At 43.6% G+C, this 20984-nt stretch overlaps 1 protein-coding gene across 2 annotated transcripts in view; it reads right to left on the bottom strand.

Moving 5' to 3' along the window:
• The window catches only part of LOC146866244 (prostaglandin reductase 1-like), a 336856-nt gene that overhangs the window by 308573 nt on the left and 7299 nt on the right, over window positions 1-20984 (bottom strand). The gene's annotated exons all lie outside the window — the stretch shown is intronic.

The raw sequence follows: 20984 nt of genomic DNA, 5'->3' as shown, positions 1-20984 counted from the left end.
AGAATTTAATAACACACCCTTTAGGATGGATGGTTTTTAAATTCTATGTTTGAAAATAGCACTTTTAGAAAGTGGCTATTTTCTTGTCCAACTATCTACCGGTCTCTGCTGGTTTGGTGTGTGTGTCAGGGGCTGGGTGGCTCCAGAGGTCTGAGTGAGTCAGTGTGGGGTGAATGGGGCGTTTACACGTAGAGTGAGGGAAGAGTAGCCTGCCCTGCCTGACACAATACTGGCTCCGCCTCCTGCTGGGCGACTGATAGCCCTGCTCCTGCCAGTGACAATACTGGCTCCGCCTCCTGCTGGGCGGCTGAGGACTCTGCCCTGCTCAGTGAATAGGCCAGGTGCCTCTGCCTGGCAACACCCACAACAAACCTGAGATGGTGGGAATTTCCCTGCTTGGACAAAGGGAACAAAGGAGAAATGGGGTATAAGAGAAGGACCCCTGAACCAAGAACTCAGATCACTTCTGACAAGGAAACCTGTACCAAGGACAAGAAGCCTGCTGATCTAAGGACTTGCCTCCCCTTTCTGCCAGAGTGCTGTTTTGCTGTGGAGGAACCTGAAAGCTGCTTCTTTATTTTTGCCAAGGAACAAGGAGAGAGGAACTTGGTGTGTACTCTCTGAACACTTGCTAGGAAATCTCCAAGGACTGGAAGAGTGCCAGTCTCCTGTTGAAGTCACAGGGCCAAAGGACTTCACCATCTACTGAATTGCTGAATTGCTGGAAAGTGTTGTTTCCAGTACACAAGGGAAAATCTGCAGTCTCGACGCCAGCAGCAACGCCAGTGAGCAGTGGGTATCGGCCCCGGCTCCAAGTGACCCCGTCTCGACGCCGGTATCGACGCCAGTGAGGAGTGAGTATCGGCTCTACCTCCAAGCGACCCCGTCCCGACGCCGCTGCTGATCGCATCGACTCGACGCCCTTCTCGACGCCGTGAGCGCTGCTCCGGCCCGACATCCCTCGACGCCGCTGCGGATTGACCCGACTCCGAGGCACGACCTCGACGCCGATCGACGCCGTGGATCATCGTTTTCTTCGTTTCTCAAGGTACTGTACTTGTGGGGTCTGTTGCGACTCCAGGCTCGACGTAGCGCTCCTCGCGGTCAACGCCGAACCTTGGGAATCTTGTAGACTCGACGTCGTGTGACTCCTGTGGGGGTTACATTGTTGCCAAAGAACTGTGCTCAGAAGAATACTTTGCTAAAGAACTATTTGCCAAGAAGAAACCTTACTTGAACTATTATTTTTTCCTTCCAAAGAGTATTTATTAAGACTGTGGTATATTTTTGTCGTTATTTGGTCTTGTGCTAAGCCTTATATAAAAATACTATTTTTATAATAACTTCTGTGTCGTGTCCATCTGTAGTGTATTCACTCTATTACTGTATGTGGTCATAAATGCTTAACACACTGCCTCTGAGATAAGCCTGTCTGCTCTACCAAGGGGTTATCTGAGTGTGTAATCCCCTTGCCCTGACTAGAGTTGGTTGGTCCCTATTTGTCAGAAGTGTATACCTCTGCCAACTAGAGACCGCCGGTTCTAACACATTTCCTAAAAACACCGTTGCTCTTTGACTCCAGCCTCTAAGCAATTTTATATCCACTTGCTCACCATTCATTTGGACCTTCTCTGCCATGTCCATAATCTTGGCAAGAGGACCTAGTGTTTTCAGTAATTTATCTTGGCACTCTCCATAACTTATATGAATAAGTTATTAGTTCCGGGTCCAAGTTTGGTGTGTAACAGACCATATTCTCAATTTGAGGCCTTGAGCATTCTGCCTTCAATATATTCCTAACTTCCTTCTCTAGTGGTTTCCTAATCGATTTCTTTATGAATTTACTGACATGGTCCAAAGGCCACCAGTCAGCACTTCTAGGATGACGAGGTTCAAAGGGGTTAAACATTTCACCTCCTAAAGGATCCCTAATTACCAACTTGCTAGCTGTAGCTACATCATCCTTCAGGTCATCGTTTAGATCGTCATCCTGGTCCATATCGAACACATATTCGTCAAAATATCTACCTGACCCTTCCATCATATCGAGTTCTTTGCTTCCATCTGAGCATCATCATCAGACCGCTCCTGTGTACCGCCAAGGACACCTTTTCTCTTTGTGCCGCCAAAAACACCACTCTTTGTGATGGAGTTAAATCCATCCTTTCTTCTTCTCTCTAAATGTTTAGAATTCATCTGCCTCTTACCTCCTTTTATTACCTCTTTGTAAGAACAAGACCAGAAATCTCTCTCTTACTATCCAAAACAATCTCCACCACTTCCCTCATGGAAGACTTCACCTCATTCTGAATTATCCTCCTAAGGCTTTCTTCACTAACTCTACCTTCTACAACTTGCGATTGTACTACTGCATTCTCCTCTGTATTCATCCTTGTTCTAAATCTAGCTTATTCCTAAATCTGCTGTTAAATTCCAAACAAACAAGAGCCCACTCGATAATCCTAACGCGATCGGTAAAACTTTCAGTTCACAGGCTTTAGCGCTGTCTCATTGGCTAGCAACGCTCTCTTTCCATATAATCCTTTCTTTCAAATGTCTTTTGCCCCAATTCAAAATGGCTACCATGATCTCGCGAGATCACGAATAGCCAATGATTTTGCCGCTTCACTCTCCTCTCAATAGATGCGAGCACACATGACAACAGATGAAAAGAGAGGTGGGCAGCGCGAGCAAGAAAGCTCAGTTACCGCTGCAGTTTCAAACCTGCACGCAACTGCTCGAGCATGCTTGTTTATGCCTCTAGCGCTTTAAACGCGCACCAAAACGGCAAGTTAAACGTTTGATCTTATACTTTTAATCATTCAACAATAGACTAATCGATAATAAAAACGATGTAACAAGAGCACAACTGTTAATGAAATGATACCCCATAACAAAAATTGAAACATTTAAAGATAATTTTCTCTCAAATAGTAAACATTAAAGATGATCACTCAAACACGCAACGCTCTGCTTCTGAAATTTAGAAGCAATCTTAAACACAACTCCACACAACGTCCAGCTTGAAGACTGAAACATACAAGATAAAACAAACGTAAGGCTATTTATATCATCAGGAGCAGCATTTAAAAAAGGCAGAACGTTCCATGCTAGAGACTTTTTTTGGTTCTTTTTTTATTCCAATTCTGGATTATTGTTGTAATAAGTGTTATTTAAAAGGGCTGCTCAGGAGTGGCATAATAAAGAAGATTATGCATAATCAGAAATCAGCTACATATCATCCGCATATGATGTTGGAAGTGATTTCAAACGAAGCCATCAGGGCACTTAGGGTGGCGTTGTATATGTTGAATGACGCAGGGCTTAGAGATGAGCCCTACAGAACTCCTGATGCCGCTAAAGAAGATATGAGTTTTACAGAAAGAAAACTGGTTGGCCACTGGTAAGATTTTCAAATACTTTAGTTAGTACCGGGAACAATGAGATGTGGCGAAGGTTGGACAGGGTGTCAGGGATTGCAAGAGATTTTCTTTGCCCTTGTTTCACCTCTGCCAATTTCCAATACGAGGTAACCTCAGCCACTGATAATGAAGTATTGAGAATTTTTTTTATAAAAGGGTTGACAATGTCAACGACCTCATGAAGAATTGCAGGGGGGCATGGGTCGTTGGGAGAACAGATTTACATGAAAGAATGGCCTGTTGCGACAGTGAAAGTGAGATCTCCTGGAAGGCTACCAGAATTGTGATCCCTGTCTTTGAGGGAATATCTAATAAACCAAAACCAGAGAGGAGTTTGATGATTGGGTAGCCCTGTTGTACAGCAAATATTATCTCTTTAAAAAAAGAAAAGATCTGGTCACATAGGATTTGTGAGGGGGGAGTGTCCCTAACGAGTGCCCTTGGTTGAAGAAAGGATTTAAAGAGGTTTAAAATAATTTTAGAATCAAACTGGGACTCTTCAATCTGGGCATGAAAGTATGTTTTTTTAGCTATCTTGATCCGGATTGGATATGCTTTCTGCATCATTTTAAAGCACTTCAGGTCCTTGAGATTATATGACTGCTATGACCGAGTAGAACCATGGAGCTAAAGGGTGGGGGTCTCCGCTTCTTAAGAAATAATACAGGAGCTAGATCCTTAGCTGTATTGGTGATCCAACTATTAAATAAACTAAGGTCTTTGCCTAAGATTCCCGTGTAGGTCAGGGCGGATGAAGATAGGCTGAGGTCAGTCATCATTTTGCCTCATTACGCATAGGGTGTGAGGGCCCATAGTCATGATGGAGGGAGGGGATCTGAATTGATCAAGGTTCTGAGGGGATTAGATTTTGGTCTGATCAAGCCTACTAAATAGGCGCTTATAATACCAGATTAGGGTTTTTAGAACAAATCCCATCCAGGATATGTCCTGCGATATGCGTACGGAAGGTTACTAGCTAGTTTAGACCAATAATGTTTATAATGTTTAGGGTATCAAAAAGATTGGATACATCAGGATTATTGCTGATCTCAAGATGATAATTAAACTTCCCATGAATAGTAAAGTTAGCATAGTGAAGTAAGAAGAGTGCTAGCGCTTCTCCCGAGCAGGCCATTAAAAATAGATCCTGGGGCCGGAGGATGGTAGATGAGGGCACCTGCAAAGGACTGGGTGGAGCTAATCTTAAAACAGAAGCCTAAACTTTCTGCTCCTTTCAAAGAGTTTAGCTCAATCCTGCAGCATTGGAGTGAGTCACGGAAAATGATGGCAAGGCCACCTCCATGAAGCTCATCTTTGTCGTGCCTAAGAATAGTGTATCCCGGGGGGGGAGGAGGGGAAAGAGCCATGGCAATATCCAGTTTACAGCATTCTTTAAGCCATGATTCTGTGATTAAAAAAAAAATCTAAGTGGAGGTCCTCAACCAAGTTGTGGAGCTCCTGTGCACGAAGAGAGCGGGCGTTAATGAGCCCGCCTAATAGTGAATTGGTATGGGGACTTGAATAGTAGCAAAGGAGGGCTCTGTTAACAGATAAATCTTGCCTTTACACATGATACAAGCTAATGGACCCTCAATACGAGATGGGTCCCAGAAGAGGCTACAGTCAAGAGTAAAGTGCTAAAGAGATTACAAGAAAGCTGAGGAGAAAAAATTAGTATTACCTGGGTGCCACAGGCAGGAGGGCTGGCGCAGGCCACGGTCACTATGCGGACGGGCGCAGACGGGCTTGCCTTTGGTGCATCTTCTGTGCGCTGGCAGCACGCCAGCTGCATGCGCCCTCTGTGCAATTGCCCTGCTCCCCACATATGAGCGTTATGCGCTTGAACATACTCCGCTCAACTATTAATTGATTGGCTCCCCCTGGCCAATCAGCAGAGGCGTAACGAAAACTGAGGTGGGCCCCCCCTGCAAGGTACAAGAGGGGACCCTCCAGCCTCTATCAGGAGCTCCCCGGCCATAGTGCTGTGCTGAGGGGGCCATCTGGAGCTTGGGGCCCCCCCGCACCGCGGGGGTCTGTGTTACGCCCCTGACAATCAGAAAGTATCTATCTGTATCAGGAAGTCAGTGCTAAAGTGGTGCAATAACAAATACAAACGTCCACAGGTTAAAGTTCCTTGTGCTTCTAAACACAATCATTCAGTGCAAGTTTTTGTTTTTTAAAAGGTTCTAACTAAAAGCAAAGTGAGGTCTGCTTACAAGCGCAACCGCGCTCCCCCACATATGAGAGTCCAAGCTCTAACAGGCTCTGCCCACCTATTAACTGATTGGATCCCTCTGGCCAATCAGGAAGTGTCTATCTGCATCAGGAAGGCAGTGCTAAAGTGGTGAGATAAATACAAAAGACCCCAAGTAAAAATGCCTGGTGCTTCTAAAAATAAAAAGGCATCTTTTTTTTAAAGAAAAAAGTTCTATTTAACGCAAAGTGAGTTCTCCTTACAAGCGCAACCAAGCTGCTCCCCACATATGAGGGCTCTGAGCTTTAACAGGGTCTGCCCACCTATTAACTGATTGGCTCCCCCTGGCCAATCAGGAAGCGTCTATCGGAGTCAGGAAATGTGATGTGGCCCATTCCACCCCTTGGATCAGACTTCTGTCCTTAACCCAAGGAAAATTCTGCCCTTAAGGACAGCAACCAACAGAGGCCACGGACAGCTTTCAGTGTCAGGAGCCAGGCCCCGGGTCATCCACTGCCAGGTGGAAGATCTACGCGAGGAAATTGCATAGGCTTCTCTTCCAGCTTCGGGGTCCTGAGTGTCTCTTCGGTGTCTCAGTGTGGGGGGCAACAGGCCTGAGTGTTAGGCAGCCGATTTCTACTCTACTTCCCACCAGTTTGGGGTGGTATCCTGAGGCTGGCTTTTCCGCCCATGTTCTGTACTCTGAGGCTGAAAAGGGAAGAAGGGAGGATCCTCCCTCATCCTGCCCCCCTATCTGAGCTCATGAACCCTCTGTTTGGGAGCGGTGCCCCCAGAAACCTGAATTGTCAGAGCACCCTGGGTTGCTCCCCTCTCAGTTCTCCTGCCACCAGGAGCAACTCATCCCCCAGAAGGCTGTCTATGGGCATCTAGGGACTAACTATGACCATCCTCTTAATCAGCTCCCCACCCCTCTTCAGGAGATAAATATTTCTGGTATTTAATTACATTATTTTAAAAATATTACTTCAAAATGTAAAAAGATATACCATCTTTTAGTAAAGTTAAATATTTAGAAATATTTTATGTTAAATTTGTAAATGTTAAATATTTTGTAACACATTTATTACAATTTTAGAAATATTTCTTATTTTTGGTTTAAATTTTGTTTAATTAAATATATTTTAAAATTATAAATATTATTTTCTTTTATGATTGTTTATTGTGTGCTATAATTTTATGGTTCAAACTTTATGAATGGTAGTAAATATTTTGAAAAATATATTAATGATATTCTAGTAACTCATCGTTTTATATTTTAATATTCAAATATGTATATAGAAGTGTGTAGGTTTGGTTAGTGTGTTTTTAGACAAACTTTGAGTGTGTAGTAAAAACAATTATGTAAGTATTGCTTGAGTATTTTAAATGTTTAATTTGCATTATCTTATGTAAAAAGTTATATTTTGTAGTGGACATTGTCAATTTCACCCTTTAGTGTCCACCACCTTCCCACAGTATAGTTTAGGTTAGAGTTGGGATAGTAATTGTCACCTCTTCAGTTTCCAACATCTTCCGCAAATTGTTTTAGATTAGAGTAGGAATAATAAATATCACACCTTTCCCAAATTGGTTTAGATTGAAGTGGGAACATTAAATATCACACTATAGGGTCCAACACCTTTCTCAAATTGGTTTAGATTGGAATGGAAATAGTCAACATAAACCCTTTAGTCTCAAACTCCTTCCCCAAATTGGTGTAGATTGGAGTGGGAATAGTATACATCACCCCTCTAGTGTCCAACACCTTCCCCCAATATGGTTAGATTGGACTGGGAGTAGTAAATGTCAACCCTTTAATATGTAACACCTTCCCCAAATTGGTTTAGATGGGAGTGGGAATGATAAATGCCAACCCTTTAGTGTCCAACGCCTTCCCCAAATTGGTTTAGATTGGAGTGGGAATTGCAAATATCAACCCTTTTGTGTCCAACGCTTCCCCAAATTGGTTTACATTGGAGTGTAAATAGTTACTGTCACCCCTTTAGTTAATGTCACGCCTTTGGTATCCAACACCTTCCTTATCTTGAGATATCTGGTCAGCAGCAGCCCATCCTTAAGGGCCGAGGAGCCACACCCAGTACCTTTTGGACATAAAGAGTGTCTGTCAGGCTGAGAAAATATCTGTCTGACTGACACTCTTTATTTTCAAGTCAGGCAACCAGGAGCTAGACATGCGATAAATGCACAGGCTCCTGGCTGACTTGGCTGAGTTTTGCTGTCCTGAGGATGTCACAGTTCCTGTGGGCATGACCTCCTCAGCTCTGCAAAGGTCCTTGAGGTCCTCCCCTCCATGACGAGCATCGGTGATAGCCTCCTACCTGGGCACTTCAGTTTTAAGCCCTGAACTGTCCAGGACCGAGTGTATATCACTGACACCTCGTCACAGAGTGGCTGGGGTCAGCAGTCTCCCTGACGCCATCCTTTTCTGTGACAAAGTAGGGACCGGTGTCCCCTTGCCCCCCCCAGTGGCTGGCATTAGGTCAGCCACTGAGGGGATGCAGCAGTCTCAACCCTCATAGCACCTTTGCAGCTTCTCTACCTGAGAGCTGCAGCAGGTAAGTGTTGTTTTTTGTTGACTGTTTGGAGTGTGCAAGTGTGTATTTGTGAGTGAGTGTTGTGAATGGGTGTGGGTGCGCGTGTCTGCATGGAAGTAAGTTTGTGTGCATGTTTGGGTGTGCACCCCCTTCAAAGTTGTTCTTACTGGCCGCCACTGTATCTGGTCGCGCTGGACCACGTCAAAGGCAAATGTTAAGACTGACTGCAACAAAAAGAAGGTATTTTTATGTGAGGAGGCTCCACACTTGTATAGATACTACTCATAAATCCCTTTGTGAATAGCAAACAATTGTAAACTTACACAAAATTTTAATTTTACCTTTTGTGAATCAGGCCCACCATCACTGGCTTACAGAGCACACTGACTTCGCACAGTGCTCCCACATGCCTAAGAACAACCTTCTAAGCAGCATGGACAAGGTTTTAAATTACATTCACCGTGTAAACCAACTATGTGCCCTTGATTGGACTGACAACATCTTCATTTTATTTGACTCGTTTCACCCGCAAGTCAACCACATCACAAATGTCAAAGCTTAAAAACATCATTACCTGCAGAAATTCTGTCAAACAATGTCTGAGCAAAACAGCCCCCATTCCTCACTCCTGGCAAAAAGCCTCTCGTAAAAAAACACAAGTTTGGCTCAAACCCTTCATAAAATTGAAACAATTTAAATGACACAATGATTCTAAAGCGAACACAAAGAAAACAGAAAAATAACTCCTTCTGTCTAGTCAGAAAGAAAGCAGCCCCAAAACAGGGCCTCACATTCCAAGAAAGTGGTGATTGTTCATAAGGTCCCCATTTCCTCTCCCGAGATATCAATCAGAACAATTAAGTGTGAGTAACTTGCAAGCTATAATACAATTATTTGCATACAGGTGCTTATAAATATAATGTCACCATCAGTCCTAGTAATCTGGACGCCAATACTCCAAGCTGTGCAACCGCCCTTCCATTTTCAAAAAACTCACTCTCCTTTCAAGCGATTGCACTGGTGTACAGAGCACATTACAAAAAGCAAACCTTCAGCACACTGCACCAATGTCACAGGAAATTAAGCAGTAGGATGTAATGCTGAGAGGGAAAGAAAAGACCTAAGGTGATCAAAGTCAATTTAACTGGAAGAAAGTCAGGAACAGGGAGATCACTTTTCTTGCTAAACTTCCTTGAGAATCTCTTTCAGTTTCTTGAGGTAGCAAGTGCCACTCAACAGTCCATAGTGGCCCAATATTGTGCTGTCCATGTCGAGCCTTCCTGGTTGAATAATCAAAACCTGTACCACAATGACTGACCCACATTATCATCAAGTTAAAAATGTTCCGCTTTACACCCATCCTAAACAGCACTCAGTCAACCCAGAATAGATATTATTAGGTGCCACTTTTCTAATATCCTTTTACTAATGAGAGCCCTGGATAAGACAATCAGCTTACTTTGCTAGCCCCCATGTAATTCAGCAGCCAGTTAGGTCCTGGCAATTAGGTCTTATCTCTAAATTTCAGGATTCCTGACTTCACTTAATATGAGAGGGCCAGGTTTGACCCCCACTGAAGATATCTTCTTCCAATTGGTTAGTAGAAGTTTAAAAGCAGCATGGGCACTGCTCGCTTTCTCTTCCAAACAAGACACCATTGACAACAGCCTATCTAATGATACTGGGGGTTATTGAGTGAATGAGGTGTGAGCAACAGCACCACAAATTGGCGCAATTAATGTCTGCTCGTTTAAAATGTATATGGAGAGGTATTTTTAGTTTGGTGGATGCAGGTATGTGCCACAAAGGAGCAGATTAATTTTAATTTATTGAATGAGGCATAGAGGTAAAACAAGATTCTTCCCTTAATTCCCACCTCAACAAATGTACATCAGACCTCATTTATCTCCAATGGATCACAGATGGGTGGTGAGTTGTAGCTTATGGCTGCGGCACAGCAGGTCAGGATGATGATAACGTTACTCATCAAAACTACTAACATTGGACCTGACATGTCACTTATACCTAGAACCAAAATACCATTCTATAAACAACACATCAGGCAACTCTATAAATACCACCTTATGAAAAAAAATCACTTTTCTAACAAGAGACCTACCAGGACAACAACAGATCTCTCCAAGGACTGCCATAGAGTCCAGAGATCCACCATGTGGTTCAAATTGTCTCCTATGTGGGACAAGGGACCCTCACCAAATAATGTTGGGAATCTTCCTATTTTCAAGAAGAAGAAATAAAACCTCCATCTTCTTACAAACTCCCACCCCAAGAAATAAACAGATGAGCTGAGAGCGCTCATCATTTACCAGAGGGGCCCACGGCATCATGTGCGATCTAACATCTTTGGCATGATATGCACCCGAACTTTCTACTTTCGCTCCCTAACTTTGCAGAAATAGTTTTTGTTGTCATTAGGTGGTAAAGTGCTTGTGTTCTCTCCTTAAAATATGGTAAAATTGACTACACCTAATTGGGACATTTACTTTATTTGTACGTCCCTTATGAACGGTGCTACATGCACCCAGGGCCTGTAAATTAAATGCTGCTAGTGGCCTGCATGTCTCAGGCCTGCCTCTGTAGTGCAGCTCTAAACTGACAATTTGACCTGTCAAAATACCCCTTGTCAGGCCTAAATCTTCCTTTTAATACCTGTACGTCACCTCTGGAATAGGCCCTAAGGTCTCACAGGGTAGGGTGCAGGGTATTTAAAACATAGGACATGTGTGTTTACATTTTACATGTCATGGCAGTGGAAACCTCCTACATACGTTTTTTCACTGTTATAAGATCTATCGCTCTCATTGACTAACACTAGGTTGGTGTTTTTCGCCACTGCCACCTCACCTGCCACAGGGGACTCAAACCCCCAGCAAGCTCTGAATCGTGGCCAGAGGCGCGGCGCCAATTTGTGTGCCTGGAGGCGCATGAATTGAATTAGCGGCTCCTGCAGCGCGGGAACCGTTTTTCGCCACTGCCGCCTCACCTGCCACAGGTGACTCAAACCCCCAGCAAGCCCTGGAATGCACCCGGTGGCGCTGACGCCGATTTGTGCACCCGGAGGGTCAAGGGTGGTCCCATCTGCGCAAGAAAGAGCCCGAAGGAGACCGGGCCGGGCCCATTCTTGTGGTTCTTTCATCTGGTAACATCACTAAATATTAATCCATCTGGGAGAAATGTTGTAGCCAAGTACATTTCTGGTTGGATTTGCTCACACTTGGTGGTCACCTTAGTACATTGGGGGTTGACTTGATTCCCAAATGCAAGCAAATGGGCAATAAGGAGGGTACACCGAGGTCCACATTGGACTGTTTTTTGAAGGCTTCTGCTAGAGTCCTGGACAAAGAAATAATTTTAGGGGTAGAACGTCGACTGTCTATGGAGGGAGGTTTGCTAGCCGCCCCAAATTTAGATCAAATCCCAATCAGAATGCCAGCAGGTATGGATAAGGAAATACTGGCCAGTACAATGCCAGAGGATGATCATGTAATCCTTGCAGACCATTTATCTTCACCCACTTTAACATCGCCTACGATAAGAGATCTGCCAGCTAAGAGGAAGAGGAAAACAAAAAATCAGGAACCTCCATTAAGAACCAGTACTAGATCAAAAAACAAACCTAAGGGACCACTGCATGAAGGAAATATGGACATTCAAAAGAGTACTTTGTCAGGATCAATGCCCATATCATCAGTCTCTAAAGCCCTAACTGAGCAAGGCATTGAGACATTAATTACGCACCTCGATAACTTACTTGCTAAAAATCTTGCACCAATATTGGCTAAGATGGACAAACTAGAAAGAAGTGTGGGTGAAATTGAAAAAAATGTAAATAGTCTGTTGGGTGGGACTGGATTTGCCGAATCTAGAAATTCTGATTATCCTGCTATGGAGTGGTGTTCTGAACCTGTTAAACTGCCTAATGTGGTAACAGGGCATTGTTGTAAAACTACTCAACCTCCTCAGGTAAACTCTACAAGGGTAAATGCAAAGGTTGTTATGGAGGGCACATCCCAAGGTACGTCTATGAGGCAAACTAAACGATCAAACAGGGGGTGTAAACTTGGGAAGCTGTCCTAAATCATCGCAGGTTACATGTAGTCACAATGATTTTTTATGTAATGATCATCCGAATGTGGTAACGTATGAAGCACAAATTCTGGTTCCACCCCGACCTGAGACGAAATTGGATCCCCCACCAGATGCTGTCCTTATGTCGCGATATTAACAAACGTCCCCCACTACAGAGTAATATGGAAGAAACTACGAGCCAATTGAAAAAATAAGGTTTGCAATCCTTTAACTCGGACTTCACTAATACTAACTATGGGGATATCTTGTTTGTTAGAAGAGCGAGTTGGATTGGTCCTTTGTGTAAGTCTATCTGTGGAGATTTTGTAGTAATAAATTGTAGGTCACCTGTCCTTGTTGGTAAACTGATCAGAGGTTGGAGAGGAAAACCAGGGAGCGAATATACTCAAAGGATTGGCATTATGCCCTTGGGTTTCTTTTACAGGCATCTTAAACCCAATGGTAAGTCGAGCAGCACAATTATGAATGCACTCTCCTTTCCGCAGACATCTAGGGATTATGTCCCCATCAAAACTAGGAATTGTTACCAGGCTCTGTCTGGGCTGGATAATCCCGATTGACTAAAACCAAGCTGTAAGAGTTGTCTGTCTCTTAATGAAGCGGTTATTGTTGATAGCCCTAGAAGGGAAGAAAATATATGTATCCCGAGTATTAGAGAGAATGGGAACCCAGTCATATCTATGGGCCAGAGCCCATTTCATGGCAGATGCATAGGGGGAAAACTTACAGAAGGCCCACAGTCGTATGTAAGAGCTATTGAGGGCCAGGATCTAAATATTATCTCATGGAATATCGCAGGGTTAAAATAAATGATCAATAATGGGGCAGTTTTGTGGACAGTAGCCATATAGGTCTTCTGCAAACCGAGTGGTATTACAGGGTGAGGTACACCACTTACAGCCTCGAAGCCAGACACTCCAGAGCTGGCAGACCCTCAGGAGGATTGCTAATTTGGATAAAATCAACACTGAGTTGTAAAATAAAATGGCTAAACTTGGACTAACAGGAAATCTTAGGCCTTGATATTATCTCATTAAAAGGGAATATGCACTTGAGGCTAATAAAGCTGTATAACCGGTTCAGCAGTCCCCATAAGGACTCGGACACTTTATTATTACTGACTGAATTTCTTGATAGTTCGTGTAAAGGATATTATCTTGTTCTAGCCGGTGATTTTAATACAACCCATGAACCTATTGATTATATTCAGGATCTGGTATAGGAGGAAGAGCAAGCCAGAGGTATTAAAAAGCTTCAAATACCAGCACTGAAAAGAATCTCAAAGGTTGGTCAGCAAGTATTGTCATTTACACTTACCAATGGGGTTTGTGCTTGTAATGGACGGACTGCCTTAGATGAGGAGGCCAAACCACATTTAAAAGGGGCAGTGGTAGGAGCAGAATTGGTTTTATTATGGTAGATCTCGATTTATGGTCCAATATCCACGATATGACTGTCCTAGACAGAGAAGGCAGTGATCATAATGCATTGTTTTTGGAGCTATCAGGCATTATCCTTCCGCAACATCAAATAAGCTCAGCAGCAGCCCCTATTATTACATCTAATAATAAAAGGGGAATAAAATGGTCACAGATCATTTCTGATGAGACACTTCTATCGTCAATTTACAAAGAGGTAGCTGAGGCTTTAGTTGTATTGGGAAACCAGGACCCAAGCGAAGACATCACTCTGCCCACCTTTTTTCATTTATCCTCCAATATAAAGGCTATTGTAAGCAAACAGTGTAACTCTAAAATATCTACTGTTAAAGTTGCTCCATGGTACAATGAAGATTGCAAATAAAACAAATAGCTCTATCCATGGCAGTCAAGAAAGAAACAAGGGTTGATGTACTAAATTCAAGAAGAGCCTATAAGCGAACACAGAGCAAGGCCAAAAGGGCATGGGAAGAAGAAAATTAGCGCATTTTGGTTGAGGCATCAAGAATAAAGGACTCCCAGACTTTTTGGCACTTATTATTCAAAGGCCTTAAACAGCCAGTTAGCGAAACAGATTTTCACATACAACCTAAAGTTTGGGAAGAGTATTTTTAGAGCCTGTTCCCAGGGGAAGTGCCCTTCTTGGAGGATGGTATAGTTGTGATTAATAGGGACACCCTCATAGTACACTGTGTGGAAGAATTTCACTTTAAACTGGAGGAGACTACGAATGCGATTTCATCTCTACAGTCAGGAAAGGCCCCAGGATTAGCCAGATACCTGGCGACCTACATCGCTCAGAACCTAGTATATGGGACCCCTTACTCCATTCAGTATATTCAGCTATTACATGTGGTGGGGATATCCCCGAGTCATGGAAAGGTGCTGAAATTCTTCCCATATTTAAAAAGGGCGACAAGGGGGACCCAGCAAACTATAGGCATATTAGCCTTATAGAGGTATCTCAAAACATATTCTGTAAAATGATCTTAACGCACCTCCACGGCTGGATGGAAGACTGCTGTATACTTTCTCATCTGCAGGCTGGTTTTAGGTCCTCTACGAGTACCCTAGATCAGGTGTTTCGGTTTTTACTATTAATTTGGAAGGCGGTAACTGGTCCAGTTGCATACTGGAACTTATGCCAAAGTCAGATGGAATACAGATCGTAGCCTAACAAAAAACATCCTGGTGTTAAAATGGGTATGCCAAGGTTGTGTCTTAGCGCCAACCTTGTTCACTTTATATATGAATGGGCTTAATAAAGATCTCTATGACTGCAGAGGGGATCCACCAAAACTGGCGGGCAAACTAATCCCCTGTCTTCTTTTCTCAGACGATAAGCTGCTTACTTTTAAAACCTCTGCGGGGATCTGGAAAGTACCAACTAAGTTTGCAACTGCCTGCAAAGAAAGAGGATTAGAAATAAACTGCTCAAAGACCAAGTTCATGGTTTTTAACCCGTATAAGTCTAGAAAGAATAAACTGAGGCAAGACACCCAAAGGTTAGACCATTTCAAGGTATTTGACTACTTGGGGGTTAGAGTAAGTGAGAACCTGTCTTGGATTCCTCAAATACAAAAGATTGCAACATGTAGATTTTGCTAGAATTAAGAAAGCCACAGGTTCCCCTTTCCGTCCAATTTCTCCAATTTTAGAAAAACATTGGGCAAAGGGAAAGGGTGCAGCTTTATACGGGGCAGAACTGTGGGGGATGGAACAATTGAACCAATTAGAAGTTTCAGAAAACACATTTTTACGAGCAGCCTTAAACCTTCCAAAGAATACGCCATTAATACCACTTTGCTTAGACCTTGGTCTAAGGTCTATTGCCTATCTGCTGTCCTGAAGGTGCTTCTGTTCTGGATTAGACTCTATACCAGCAAGACGCAGATTCCTGTTAAGGAGGAAACGGAGGAGCTTTTAACCTATCCTAGTCAAACTGGGCGCCTGGTATGGTTAAAAAAACGTAAAGGTTTGGCTCTATAAACTGGGACTGGGTTTTATGTGGCAAGATCCAAAATCTATCACTAAAAAAAATGGGGTCTCTTTTAAAAAAGAGATTTTGGGAGTTTGTTGATTCCTCATGTATTGAGCTAGAACCACCGGTTCCCTAACAACGTGTTTTCTAGATATTAAAAGTAGTTTTAAGCTTTAATCTTATATGGATGAAATTGAACCCCCTCCCCCAAGCATGTGCAATTTATATACAGTTCAGAACCGGGGCTCTTCCATTAAACCCGCTGAGAAGTAACTCGAAGAATGCATCTGTAATTTCGCTTTGCCCCCTATGTAATGATAGCCCTGAAACATTAGAGCACTTTATTTTTTTCTGTCCGTTTTATGCAAAACTGAGGAAAACCTGGATTAATCCAGCTTGTCGAGTGTTATCTTGCTCACGTCCTAAAGAAGCAATGCATGTCTTCACATCAGATACTACTAGGTGGCTTGTTTTCACACTGTCTAGATATTTGCTGTATGCATGGGGGAGAAGATCTAAACTCGGGTACAGTGCAGGTTATTAAATCGGGGCTAATACTGGGAAAGGAAGAAGTTAGGCCCTACTGACTGTTGATTAGAAATAAATCCTGTGGCCGTTAATAAACCCATATTATAGGTTTTAAAGAATGGATAGATTCCTATTCTATTTTTATTTTTACATTTTCACAGAGTATTGATTGATAACCTCATTTTAGTTTTAATCTTAACGTTTTAAGCTAATTCCAACTGTATTCATAGAAGTGATAAATTGTCGTTTTTATTCTTTTTTAACCAATTGGGCTGTGTGTTTATGACTTGTGCCTAATGGAAATTTTTTATGAAATGTCTGTTTTTATGACTGATCATGTTATTGATCGAAATAAACTACTACAAATGTTGCCCTATTACACTTAATAGGTGCCAAGTTCAGATTGTGAGTAGATAGTGATAGGCTGTTTACACTGAAATAAATTGTAATTTAAAATCCTCTTTGATGGTTATGTTGGATTTAAAATTACTTTTCTGAAAAAAAGCATTCTTAGAAAGTTGGCATTTTCTTGCATAAACCATCTGTGCCTTTCTGCCAGCGTCCTGGGTCACATTACTGTGAATGGGTTCGTTGTTGTGGGATGTGTATTGCTTCTAGACAATGAGCCAAAGGAAGCCTAGGTCTAAGGGGAGAGGGTTGTCCTGACAGGATGGCTGGGAAGGAGCTGTGCTTTAAACCGAGAACAATTCAAAGGGCCCTGCCTACAGTACATATGAAAGAACCTGACACAAGGCCTGCCCTTGCTTCTGTCACCCTAGACAGTTTGAAGTAAGGACTACAGGAATGGCAAGAACTGCCTAGGGCCAACCTTTGGGGTAGGACAAGGAATTCCTGCCACACAAAAGCTGACACCTGGTAAAATAAATTGGACCTTCAGAGCCACTTATCAGAAAACTCTTGGACCTGTGTAAGATTCAGAAGGACATCCCTGCTGACAGAAGGTCTGTCCTGTTGTGAGAAGGACTGCCTTGTTGTCTGAAAAAGTAAGATTGGATCTGCTTGCCTTGATCCCACAGAGGGAATCCAAGGGGCAGTTGGCTGACCTCCTGTGTGAGCTATAGGGGCACAAAAAGCTTTGAGAAGCTTCCTTGCAACTGCCCAGCTGACCTCCAACTGGACAGGCCTGAACTTGCCTGAGCCCTGTAGCTGGCCTCTGCTGGATCGAGGACTGATCCACAAGAGGTGCCCCCTATGTCCTGGACTACTGGCTAGCATTAGTGTGACCTCCTCCTCTTGAAAAGGTGAACATTTTGAAGTTTGGGCTCCTTACAACAGTGAAGTGATATCTTCACGCCAAAATTCAACTGCTGCGGTGACTGTCAACGCAAAACTCCAGCAGAACCTGCTAAGGCAACGAAGAGGGGTGCAGCGGAGGAGTCAGTCATGAATAAAGGGTGGATCATGGCTTTAACAGGTGCAGTGACACATGCAGAGGATTGGCAGGAAAGGTGCTTTAGTACTAGAAGCAAAATTAGAGAGATCAGATGATGTGAAATAATTTTAAAACGAGGAAGAACCATGACCAAGGCAAACTGCCATTTTCTGGATGATCTTAAACTGTGGAATGTCACATTTATGGAGGCTGAAAGAGACAGTATTACCATAATCCAGTCATGTGGATAATACAGCCAAGACAGAAGGTTTCCCGGAGCAATGAAGATAATAGATATGAAATTTCCTTAGAACTTTCATTATAAAGTAACATGTGGATTTCAATTTGGCAACTTGGACCTGGAATGTGAGGGAACTGTCAAATATAATGTTTAAGTTCCTGGCCTGAGCATCAGCAGAAGGAGGGGGGCTTACACAAGACGCTCACTAGTCATCTGACAGGGAGAAGAATTGACAGCGAAGATAAGCACTGAGGTTTCATTTGAATTAAGCTTTAAGGATTTGTCATGCATCCAAGTTCATACACCAGCCAAACATAGATTTATTTTACTAGGTAATGGTGAAGATTTGGAATAGAAGTGAAGAGGGAAAAACAGCTGTCTGTCATAAATGTAACATTAGAAAACAATGCCATGATTGCTGATCAGACCAGCAACAGTGGCCAAGTAGAGAACAGAAAAGTGACAGATGCAGGCCTGAGCACGGAGCCCTGTGGCACACCATAGGAATCAGGGTGAAATTAAGATTGAAGGGTGAGCGGTAATGAGGTCAGCCAAAGCTTTCCCCAAAAAGGGGAGTAACAATAGCCTGTTTCCAAAAGAGAAGGGACTTGACCAGACATTAACAAGATGTTAAGGGTGTCGGTAATCGCTTGACCAAGAATGTGAAATGTGGGTTTGAGGATACCAAGTAGACATGTATATAAGGGGGAACCAGATGGTGCATAGCCTTGCTTGGATTCCCTCTACCATAAGAGGGGTGTTGGCTGTGAGAATCGTACTGCTATCAGGAGGTAGATGTCCAGGAGAGAAAAAAAAGAGATAGACAATGGACTACCCAATTGATTATTTATTTCTATTGTACTATAGAAATAGCTAGCTTGTTGCTCACTGAGGTTTTCTGAGACAGGAATCTTAGTGGAGGGACAGACAAACCAGGAAGGATCATTGATGATTCTTGTTGGGATGGAAAAGTCTCATGCATGGTGAGGGATGTGCACCCCAGCCCCGAGTGCCCCAGCTGCCTGGATATCTGGTCCACAGGTAATGATTTTTTCTCATGGGCAAACACAGATCATAAGTGTGTGCCATGGTCTAGGCCTGTGTCATGCTAATGTGGTTTAGTCATACAGGGAGAGCAGACCAAGTGCTACCCACAGGGTAGTAGAGGGCTACTACCCTTACCTGGAGTTAAGTGACACCAGCATGGTGGCGGCAGCATGCCCGTTTTTGTATTTCATAGTGATCAGTAGTGTGAACAGGCCTTTTTTACATGTATCATGGGAGTGGCGCCTACTGGGACATTCATGTAAAGTTCCATGGCTATGGAATTAGCTCACCATTGGCCTGCATGGATTGTGTGTAGCGTTGGAAAGCATATGATACTTGTGTGTTGAGTGTGTGTTCTAGGATGTGTGTGTGCCTGTGTATTGTACGTAACATGGAGTCCTGTGGGTTCAATTTTAGAAACACAGGGCCTGGAAAGGCTAGTGGAGGTGAGGACTGCACCCCGAACCATTCGATGTGTATTGCTGACATTCCTGCGGGCTGAGGTGGGAACACACTCTGAAAATAGGGGAGCAGAGTATCCTCTGTGCACATCAAAGATATCTTTGATTCCAGGAAGAGTTACCGGTCAGTGGACCTGGACTCATTGCCAGAGAGAGCTGGGACTCGGAAGGTTGGCACTGTGGACTAGGGAATCTTGAAAGAGAGGAAGGCTTAGGCCTTTGAACCTTTATGAGGTATATTTCAGTTGCAGCTGGCAGTCAAGTGTAATCCCCGGTTACTCACTTTGCCAGTGTTGTGGGCTACTTAGAAATGCAGTCACTCCCACTGTGGTAGACTATCCTTTTGACAAAGGTTGGTTCAGATGAGAGAGCTCTTCAAAGGAGATGACATCCACAGTCCAGATTTCAAATGAGCGGACACTATATCATGTGTGTCTGGAGTTGGAAAAGAATATAAAGGTCTGAGCATGAAACTCGCAAGTTATTCAACATCACTGTTCAGCAGAAAAGAACATCACCACAAATTCTAGCTGCTGGACCAGGACTAGTGAACATGGTCTGCTAGTCTCCCTGATTGGGGAGGGTCCACCATCCAGAAAGTCTAGACCACTTGCTTTCAGCATGGAGCACCAGATTATTGCCTGCCTGCAAAGACCAGTGCACCCAGTGAGGAGGAGAGTGCTTGGAGGGAGAGAGGCCCATGGGTGGAATCATGCAGAATGGACCCCGGTGAGCGCAATGTGAGACGTTCGATCCAGAAGGTACCGCTGAATGGATAAAGACGGTAATGCCCATATGTCATGTGGGGACCAGCATAAAGTAAGGATGGCTGTCCATGTGAAGAACCAATCAGCAACCCCTGTTTGCCAGGAGGGGGCCACAGCAAAGTAAGGGCTGTTACCCTTATGCAGAAACATTCAGCGACCCCCGTTTGCTTGGAGTCACTGTGAAAGTAGGGCCACTGCTCCGGATCATCTTGTTCAGGCTGCTGTGAGGAACACCTAGCAATTGCGAGAAAATGCAGAGTCCAACATTAACGAGGTCCAACTGGAGACTGAAGGAGGACCATTGGGAAAAGACCCCAAGAGGTAGCAGAACCTCGGCATGGGAAGACTGGAGTTGACAAAGACATGTCCTTGTCCTGTCGCATTTGCCAACTTCCATTGGGTCCGGTAAAACTGTTCAAGGGCAGCAGGCCTGAGGGGACTTCTACGAATTGAGGGCCTCATTTACAATATTTTGACGCATGGCAGCGCAAGCAAGCATTGCTGTCCTTTTCCCCTGCGCCGGCATACAAACAGCAGCCGTGCGCCAGCGCAAACACCCTTGCTTCATTTTGCAAGGGTGCCTGCGCTGAGGGGATGATTGCTTTTGTGCAGGAAGGGAAACCTTCCTGCACAAAAATAATAATTAAAGGTACTTTGCTTTTTCTATGCGTGCTGCACAATGAAAGAGGAAAGAATCAAGAGAAACAAAACTATTTCTCCTCGTTGAGCCTCCTTATGCATTCCCAGATTAACAAAATGTTGTAAATCTGGGCGTGCGTCATGTTCCATGGATGTTGCATGGAAACACCCACAACAACACCCATGGAATGCCCCTTTCACGCAGAG

Source organism: Triturus cristatus, chromosome 2_1 (assembly GCF_964204655.1).
Source record: "Triturus cristatus chromosome 2_1, aTriCri1.1, whole genome shotgun sequence".
NCBI classification, from domain to species: domain Eukaryota; kingdom Metazoa; phylum Chordata; class Amphibia; order Caudata; family Salamandridae; genus Triturus; species Triturus cristatus.
Note: the sequence above shows the minus strand (reverse complement) of the source record. Positions and strands in the feature narration are given on the sequence as shown.